The 8,721-nt window shown below is 32.0% G+C and overlaps 1 non-coding gene across 1 annotated transcript; it reads right to left on the reverse strand.

Moving 5' to 3' along the window:
- Positions 1-5,544: 5,544 nt before the first annotated feature.
- TRNAW-CCA (transfer RNA tryptophan (anticodon CCA)) lies at positions 5,545-5,616 on the reverse strand. Its single transcript has one exon. It is a non-coding gene; the product is annotated as a tRNA-Trp (tRNA).
- Positions 5,617-8,721: the final 3,105 nt, after the last annotated feature.

Below are 8,721 nucleotides of genomic sequence, written 5' to 3' on the forward strand. Positions count from 1 at the left end.
AACCATATTCCACAAATTTACATGGCTGATAATATAAATTCAAACCTCTTCTATTTCTTTATCGGGAGACTCAGAGAATTTTGGAAGGAAAACGTGAGAAGGTTTTGGGATGAAGAAGAATATTTTTATGATCCAAAACTAAAAATGCATATTTTGACGGCTGTGGATTGTTGCATTGGAATGATGGAACGTAATATGCCATTTGGTGTCTGTAGATTTCCACCATTGGATAAAGTTGGTTATATTGGAAGGTATAGTAAGGAACCCTACAGAACTATTAAGGCAATAGATGAGTCTATTGGTACCCTATATAAAGTATGCAAAGATAACGACTATACCTTGATAATAACAGCAAGTCATGTAAATTCTGGACGCATGAGAGACATCAACGGTAATCTCGTCGAAAAAGGTACAATTGGTAAGGTACCGTTCATAATCTGCAGCAATGAGGTAAAGAGCAGGGGATGTGAAGAAAGATCGAGTGATACAGACTACTCACTCAGGGATGTAGCACCCACCATTCTTCATTTCATGGGAATCGAAATACCACCCGAAATGACAGGTTCCTCACTGATTTATAAATAAAACTTGCTTAATTTCAATCGTAGCCATATCTATCCTGATTATCAAAGTCTTATTAATGTTCTTTTACAATTTTTTATGATGGCACAAAAAGGATACAAAGGGTACTTGTACCGTATATCGTACTTCTCTTGTCCACAAATTATCTCTTCTTATGTCTCTTTAGTGTTGTACTGTTATTTTATTACACCTATTTCAAGGATCGCTTGATTGGGAGATCCTGCCATTGTTTAATTATGGTCTAATAATGCTATTAGAAATGTAGCCAATATAAACTAACTAGAATTGATTTGATTGTGAAGACTAATATAATATCGTTGCATTAACTGATTAACTCAAAAGTATTTAAAATCAAAAATTATGCAAAAATAATGGAAGAGAGTGAGTATTGGAGAAGGCGTAATGGTGTGCTAAGAAATGTTTCAATTACGAGTCCCATAATTATCTCAACTCATGAAATTGATGTCTTAAGTTATGTCATTCTTGACAATAATGGAGATCTAACAAAGTTAGGAGAAGTGGTGGAAACCCTTTCTTTGTATCGCCTTTGCCTAACTCAAGGAGATTTAATGTCACTTGTACATTGCCAAAGGTTAGAAGAACTTAACATAGAAAGCTGTGAGGCGGATATTAGTGTCGAAGAAATGGACACGTCAGAATTCAAGATAAAGCTTTTTTTCTGTTTGTGGTCGCCGATGATCTCCAAATAACTTTTCTGGACGCTCCTTCTGCCACACCTCCAGAAAGCCTCCATACGCAATTTGTCGATCCACAAAAGCCCAATTGTATCACGTGGGGCGTGGGGGATTCGAACCCTGAGAAGCTCCCCAAGCTCTACAAATGATTTGTACAGCTAGGCCAACATGACCAAATGAAACCCAAAAAGATAACAATTTGTAGATGTGAGTCATATCATAAAAACATATTACTCAGCTTACTTTCTAATATAACAGAAGACATCTCCTATATCGATGTAGGTGTTCCTCAGAGATTGATATAAACAAAAGTATTTATTTACTATTTTCTTCTATCACATTCTATTCCTGTGTCTAAAGATATTCCAATCCCTTCTAAGATAACATCTCATCCAGTGCTCACCTCCTCAGAACACATCTCTCTCCATAATCTACCATGTTCGAAATAGGAATACACTGGAGACATACCAGTATCAAAAACTTTACAAAATTTTTCTGGTCCAGGTCTTTATAACATCTTCAGAGGTGTGTTTGAGCTTAGAAACATTATTATCAAAGAACAGAATAAAAAGTTAGTAGACTAAGGTATTTGAGCCCTAGAGAATATAGGAAGATAAATAAAAAAGTTAATTAAAAGCACGTTGAATTTCACCTTAACCATAATTTCTCATAAGTATTTCTTAAATCTATAATTTTATTGTTTTCTATATTAAAATCATTAGAAATAACAGAGAGTAGCATTACAGGATAAAAATTCTCTTTATCCTCATCTAATTTGAGCTCTAAACTAATTTTATTGCCTACAAAAGATGCATTTGTACAAATATTCCTTTCATTACAATTATTTGCTTTTATCTTTTTACTTAAAATATTCAATCTTTCATAGTACAATAACCTCGTATCACTATAATCACTGATAAATAAATGAAATATACCGTTACTGTCTAATTTATCAATTTTCATTTTTATTTCTATTATAATATTTATTAATATTTTTTCATCTTTTTCTCTAATATCATATACTACATCTATAATTGGCAAGTAAAACATTAATCTATACATTCTCTCTATTACATTGTTATAACTTTCTCTATCTTTATGACCTATTAATTCTTTAAACTCACTTACAGTAAACTCTCTCAGAATATCAAATTTTATATTCTTTTTTTCAATCTCTTTTATTACTTCCTTGACATCAGAGATGAGAATGCTTTCCATTTTATCACTAGAACTATCCTCTGCTTCATATTTCCAATCCTCAATCAGAGCATCTTCTGATAAAACGTTAATGGTATCAAAATCATTTAAATTTTCTTCTATCCACCTCTTATTCTTCACAAAATACCTCAATGGTGAATTATAAGGAAAGTACTTGTTCTTAATACTCCTGTAATACCTGAAAATTAACTTTGAAATGAAACTAAACTTTAAATCCAAGGCTATCTCAAATAGGCCTTTAAAAATTCTAAGAGAATTGTTATAAATGTAATTCATATCATTATAAAGAGTGTACCTTGTGTTGTGGATATTCGAAATACACAACTGTAATAAAATGGGATATTTACTATCTAATCTTACAGGAATAGGTAAAGTATTGAGTATTTCACTTAAATAGGGCTTCTCATCCTCTCTAACTCTAAGGTTAGCAAATTCTTTACACTCAGATACCAAATTAAAGATGTTCAAGTCTAAAAACTCGTTCTTTAGATTATAAAGTATCTTCATATTCTCACACCTGAGATAGAACTCACTTGCTATCCTACCCTTCTTTGTGGAGTGAAATGTTTTATACTTCTCATAGATAATGAGAGACTCTCTCTGTAAATAAACTAACGCAGAATGAACTATCTCCTTAGAATTATTGTTTCCTTCCTTCCTCATTCTTACGTAATAAAAAGTAAATCTAAACCATTCTAAAGCTTCTTCAAAGTCTTTCATTCCTAGAACTATCTCTGAATTCAAATGGTCACAAATGGATTTTAGAAAGTGCGATTCAATAGGACTTTGTTCACTAAGCAATGATATATAGTTGTTTATAGAGGAATCGTCTGTTATTAAAATACATTCATTACCGGAATTGCTCATTTCATTACTCCTGTCAATACTACAATTTCTACTCCTTCCTCCTCTTCCGAACATTTGGATTACATCTAAATCAGAGAGTTCTTTAAAATCATTCAATTCGGTGTCGTAAATTTTAGTTCCTCTTATGATAACAACATCAGCTGATAGATTAACACCCCAAGCCAGGGTGGAAGTACTGATTAAGATATTTATAATTTTACACCTGAAAAGATCCTCAATTAATAATCTTACATTTCTTGGTAATCCAGCATGGTGTATAGAAATGGAATGACTTATAAAAAGGAATATCTCATTATTATAAATACCCTTATCAACATTACCTTTTCTAAAATATTCATTTATCACTGATAGCTTATATTCATCTACTCTTGGGTATTCTTTTAGAAGAGCTCTAGCCACATTCAACGTTTCATTTCTGGAGTGGACAAAAATTAAGATTTGGTTTAAATCATTCTCCACTACTTTTAGGGTATTATAAAGAGTATCCACTTCCCTTTTACCAACTTTATGTTCTTTTATCAATTCAGAAATTATTTCATTGGTTATCCTACTCTTCTTCAAAAGATTCTCTTCTTTTATAGAAAAGAAGGAATATCTAAGAGGAATATCTCTAAATTGTGAATCAAAATAAAAAACATTGTTTCTGGTAACTCTCAAAAAATTAGCTATATCTATAACATTCGGGAGTGTGGCACTTAAAGCTAAAATTCTGGCTATTCCTTTGAGATTTACTCTAGCTACTAGTGATTCTATTACACCTCCTCTATCTGTATTTAGAATGTGTATTTCATCAATTATCAATAAATCAAAATCATTATACTCCTTTCTTGTCAGGATATCTAACTTTTCAGGCGTAGAAATTATGACGTTAGAATTTTTAACTTGTTCTGGTGATAAGGGGTTATCAGAGGTTAGCTCACTTATTACCAGGTCTAGAGGCCCTAAAAGTTTTTTAAAGGCTTGAGTTAGTTCTCTAATTAAAGCCTTCATAGGTGCTATGTAGAAAACTTTAACTCTCTTACCTTCAAATTGTCTTAGAATTGAATAAATTGCTATATGGGTCTTGCCACATCCAGTAGGTGCACATACAAGAACATTTTCATCTGTGTTATAAATACTATCGAACACCTTTTCTTGTATATAATTCATTTTATAATCCTTACCGAAAATCCTTTTAACTGTTTCATTGGAAATTCCTTGTGTTTTATGGTTTATTTTCTCTCTAGGTGGTATTTCAATTATCTCGTACCCGTCTTTCATTATCTTTGTTGAATTCTTTGGTAAAATTAGCCTTTTAGGTGTTATTAAACCTTTTAACACTTCAGATCTCCTAAAATCGATAATCTTTTCATCTTCTATGGATCCTATTTTAGAAGAGAGGTACTCCAAAAAGATATTACCACTCTCAAGTGACTTAAGAACGGTAATATTGCTATTATTAATAAGGAAAGTGGAATCATTCCATTTATCTATAGATAAACTATCCTTTTGTATCATCTGAAGATTATCCGAAAGTATAGAAAAAAACAATTTGAACTCTTTCCTATATTTAAGAAGCTTATGAAATAAATTTAAATTCTTATTTCCAAAAAATGGTAAAATTTTATCAAATCTCTGTTCTTCGAAGAATAAAAGCACGTCTTCTATATAAGAAATAAGAATGGATTCAATTTGTTGAATATCCTCAGAACTTAGCATATCTTTATTGGATAAATCTTCTTCAAAAAATAACTCGTTCTCCTCATATGTTGATTTGATATTTCTAAACGAAGTGGATATGGAAAGGAACTCTTCATTTGTGATTCTTTTTTGAAATAAATCCTCAAGTTTCAGTTTTTTATCTTCCATGTCCCTTGAAAAGATGATCATAATCTCTTTGTATACTTCTTTTGTATGTTGAAATGATGTATTTGGTACTAGCTTTGTAATTTTATTAAAAAGGTCGCTGTTTTTAAACTGATTTGTATTTTTACAAGCTCCACTCATCCCCATCTCTTCTTTGTTTATCTTACCCCAGATAGACTCATCTTCTTGGATTTCCCTTTCCATAATAAGGGGAAGGTAAAAATTGTTATAATCGCATAAAAAGAATATTAAACACATAAATGATTTAGTGTGAATTTAGATAGAGATATTCTAGAAAGCACAGAAATCTCTAAAAAACAGGAATATGAAAAGAGCATGACCGGAGCAGGATTTGAACCTACAACCATTCGATCTGGAGTCGAAAGCGCTACCGTTGCGCCATCCGGTCTCCACAAAGGAAGGAAGACTGAATTATATGAGGAAATATAAACCAACTAAAGATAAGTTAATAGAATCATCATACTCAAGTAAGTATAGCTATTACAAAGAGTTAGACTTCCCGGATCAATTGTTTTGATGTGAAACATATTTCCAGAAAGATATAAAACAGAACTACTAAAAAGACCTTAAGAGAAGGATGAAGAAAAAGTCTGTAAAAGATGAATGTTTAAAAGACAAGAGAGTATTTTTGAGAACAGATTATAACGTCCCTATTGTCAAGGGTGAGATATTAGATATTTACAGAATTACATCAACACTTCCAACAATAAAACATATTTTAGACCAAGATGTTAGATCTTTGGTAATTGGTAGTCATATGGGAAGGCCAAAAAGTGGATATGAGCCAGAATTGAGTTTAAAGCCTGTATATGATTATCTGAGTAAGTATTTTGAGTCTTTGAACCTAAAACTCCATTTTAAATTTGTTTTTGATGATATAACAAAATATAAATACGTACTTTTAGAGAATTTGAGATTTTGTCCAGCCGAACAAGATAATGAGAACAGAATAAGCACTAAAGAATATCGAGAGTACTTTTCCAAAATAGCTGAAATTATGGTTGTAGATGCATTTGGTGTATTACATAGAGATGCTGGATCTATTACCAGAACGGGATTACCCGCCATTGGTGGAATGCTGGTTCAACAAGAGCTAGATGCCTGTTCAACAATTTTAGACCAAAAATGCGATCTTATAATTCTAGGAGGTAAGAAAATAAGAGATAAGATCAGTCTTATCAAAACCTTAATTCCAAAAACGAAAAAGATTTTCATTGTAGGAGGAATGTGTTATACCTTTCTTAGAGAAAAGGAAAGAAAAGAAATTGGTAAAAGTATTATAGAAGAAGGAATGAAAGAAAGTATCAGTGATATATATGGCCATGCAGAAGAATACAGAACAAAGATATTACTTCCAGTTGACTTTGTGGTAAAGATGGATGATGGAACTTACAGGGAGGTAGACGAGATACCGTCAAATGGCATTGGTGTTGATATAGGAAATAAAACATTGAAAAAATTAAAAAGTACCATAAATAAATCCAAGACAATCTTTTGGAATGGTCCACCAGGAATCTTTGAGATACCATCCTCTTCAGTTGGAACCAGAGAGATTGTAGACTTTTTATCAAAAGTAAAAAATCGTGGTGGTGTGTGTATAGTTGGTGGTGGGGATACAGCAGCTGCTGTTTCCAAAATGGGTAATAGAGTAAATTTTACGCATGTATCAACAGGTGGAGGATCACTCCTAACGTTGTTAGAGGGTGGTAGACTTCCAGGTGTAGATATAATACAAGATATCGAATAAACTATGCTTTATTATAAAACCTCGCTTAATCATGTCCAATTATCGAAAAACAACTTCTTCTCATCGTACAGATGAAAATCTTTAAAAAACTCTATTGTGCTTTTCTGCATTCCCATAGATCCACAGATATAAACAAAACAATCACCATCTATGTATTCCTTGATTTCTTTATGCACCTCTTTCAAAAACTCTTGTATTCTTTTTCCTTCGCTTGTTACTATTTTATCAATTCTTATTTCTTCATCCAGAACATCCAATTCTAGAGATAAATCATCTTCTGGGTCTCTATAACTGTAAATCATCCAAACCTTTTGATCAAACTCAAAATTTCTTAAAAAAGAGAGAAATGGGGCTATTCCAGTTCCACCAGCAATAAACAACATCCTTTTACCCTTTCTAACTCTGAATAGCTTATTTTCTCTATAACAAATACCAAGACATCTACCATTTATTTCATCATAAAATTTAAAGAAATTGGAGCATTGTCCATATCTTGTGAGAGACCTCTCACAATATTTGTTATACTTATCACCAACTCCATCTAATATTATGTTTTTAGTAATCAGTCCAAGTAGAATCTGTGAATTTTCACTTGCTTTATTGGTAAGTGAGAAATACCGTGGTTTTAATACCTCACAATGCTCCATGAGCATCTCTAAAGTAGGTTTACACTCAAACGTGTATATTATATCCAGTATATTATTCCAATTAACATATATCCCAAAATAATCCTTTACACCCTCTCTACTACATAGATACTCCATCTTTTTTCTATTTTCCTTGTTTTCACACGTCTTAGCAAGAGAATCCAAAAATGCTTTCTTTGGAATAGCTAAAAAGTCAAATCTGTACTTGAAAAAATCCCTGATTTTTCCTTTAAATAAATTTGTGTTATTCCTTACTATCTTATAACACTTATCTCCATCTATATCTAGTAGTTTTATCATTTCATTTACATACTCACCTCTATTGGGACATATTAATCCTATGGAATCGCCTGGTACATATTCCAAAGTATGTTCTAATTTTATCCTAAAGACTTCTCTCCAGCTACATTCCAATCTCTCAACTTTTTCTATTTTTACTGTTTGGATATCCAAATCTAAAATTTCACTAAATGACCTGTAATCAAACTCACTATTTCCATCTATCTCTAGTTCCTTTATCTCTACGTTATTTAATTTCCTAAAATTTAGAGGTTTATAATCTTTGTATTCCGTTATCTTCACTCTATTTACAAGCATAATAAAGGGGAGTGAATCTGGGACTATCTTTGAATAAAAGAGTTCCAAAAAACTGTTAGGCCACTGAATAAAAGAGAAATTAGCCAAAACATGTTAACATTAGAGTTTTGGGTGCTTTTCTATTTTCCCTCCATTTTGAGAATTTCTAGAAAATTTAAAAATTTTCTATAAATAAAAAAAATCTTGGGACCCTTGCGTCGGTGTACTATTCAGAATCATTTGTTTAGTGAGTACGCATCCGGTGTTTGATGAACATGCGGTCTAGCACGGCTGGGATGAAGAGTTGTAACCACTGTACCGTATTTTGGAATGAATGGTTACTCCATTCCTTATGACTTACTCTAAGAGTTGTACTGTGGTATTCTGACCAGTCTTAAAAATTAAAATTTTTGTGGCCCACTATTCTTTCTCTTTCTTGTGGATGGATGGCTTCTATGCCATTCTTTTGTTTTATCCTCAGCTAAGTATTATTTGGTTGTAGCATTTTGTGTGTTACAATAAA

This window comes from Nylanderia fulva, unplaced genomic scaffold (genome assembly GCF_048542155.1).
Source record: "Nylanderia fulva isolate GAGA-0341 unplaced genomic scaffold, ASM4854215v1 Scaffold46, whole genome shotgun sequence".
NCBI classification, from domain to species: Eukaryota; Metazoa; Arthropoda; class Insecta; order Hymenoptera; family Formicidae; genus Nylanderia; species Nylanderia fulva.